Source organism: Anoplophora glabripennis, unplaced genomic scaffold (assembly GCF_000390285.2).
Source record: "Anoplophora glabripennis isolate ALB-LARVAE unplaced genomic scaffold, Agla_2.0 scaffold512, whole genome shotgun sequence".
In the NCBI taxonomy this organism is placed as follows: Eukaryota; Metazoa; Arthropoda; class Insecta; order Coleoptera; family Cerambycidae; genus Anoplophora; species Anoplophora glabripennis.
Window position 1 is genome coordinate 159,295 of NW_019416949.1, and position 1,560 is coordinate 160,854.

A 1,560-nucleotide genomic window follows, 5' to 3' on the forward strand; every position below is an offset into this window, starting at 1 on the left:
TTAAGCAATTAATTAATGCAAATCTAAAGACAAAAAGAAAAAAACTATATCTAGAGAAAATAACACAAAAAAAAACAAAACTATATTAGTTCCAATTCCAATACAACAGTTTAGTGACTAACGCTACAAATATTAGTGGAAGCAGTTTTTTACTTACAAAACAGCGCTTTGCCTGGGTTCATGAAAAGAAAAAATCAAGTTCCAATTTTGTTCAAATTGTTTTTCGAAGTGAGAAAATATTGATAAGTGCACTAAAAAACTGAATTGAAAATCCGATTTATTCATATTTTCATTATTTATTTCTTAAAAAATTATTGGCCCCCTGTAAGTAAGGGAGGCACTTCCAAAAATTGCACTCACAGAATTTGTGGGTGCGGGTAAATATTTAAAGGGTATCAGCAGAAGTGGTCTCACTAGACGGTCATCGACACACTCAGCTCCCCTAGACAAGGAAGGAATATTAAATGGAAATAATATATAGTCTATACCTTACAACAGGCATGTGTAGGTACAATGTAAGTGGCTCCATCTATGGATGAACAATAAAACCCTGCAATATTTATTTTTTCATAAAACATTCTAACACCAAAAATGATAATAAATGTGACTGACCGAACTTAGCAGGAGTAAAATTAGTTTTATTATTTCACGTAAAATTTAATTAGAAACAATTTGGCGTGAGGCGGATCAGGAAAGCTAATGTTTAATTTTCTGGATTACGTTTATCGTCTTAGTACAATTACTGGTATACTTGTTAATTACTAGGCCAAAAGTAATGTTAAAATAATTCCTTGGGGATACTTTCAACTTATGATAATCGATTATGGATAAGCCCTGACTTACCTGGAAAGCCGAGTACCTCCCTCCTTTTCGTGGTCTATTATACAAAGGTAAATATCTACGGACAAGGTCCAGTTCGTTTATGTGTAACAGACCAGCAGTCAATAACTGGGCTAACACAAACAATGCCTGGTTCCAGAGAAACAGCCCACCAAAATATTTGCTGCTCGCACTTTTCTCTAGAATTTTTTAAATGTGTGACTAAAGTTAACATTGTACTTTTTGTAAATTTTTTGAAAACAAATACGTGTCTTTTCAATATTTAACATTCATGACACAATTAACCATATTATTTTTTATAAACTAACCATGAAAAATTGAAATATCAATAAAAAATTTCAAAATAAAAATTAAATCAGAGTCAAAGGTAACGTAATTAATTCGGAATACAGTATTTTCATAAGAAAATATAATCATACTATTGTATTTTAATCATCCTCATCGTGCGAGTCGCTGTCATATACGTTTCCTGAAGTAATCCTGCAAAACAATTTTATTTTTATCTTTCATTATAATTTAAATTTTAGAGAGCATTTGTTTACTTACTGATCTTGAATGAATTGTTCTACATTAGAAAAATTAGTGTTCTTTTCTTAATCGACGATTTATGAGAATCAACGGTATTTTCGGATCAGAAAAATACACTGGTCGATCGAACACATCTTTTATCCGACAACTACCTCTTCCAGTCGACTACTATTCAGAAGATGCCAATGAATC

The 1,560-nt window shown here is 31.4% G+C and overlaps 1 non-coding gene across 1 annotated transcript; it reads right to left on the reverse strand.

Annotated features, from left to right (window-relative positions):
• Positions 1-339: 339 nt before the first annotated feature.
• LOC111692043 lies at positions 340-457 on the reverse strand. Its single transcript, XR_002763123.1, has one exon. It is a non-coding gene; the product is annotated as a U4atac minor spliceosomal RNA (small nuclear RNA).
• Positions 458-1,560: the final 1,103 nt, after the last annotated feature.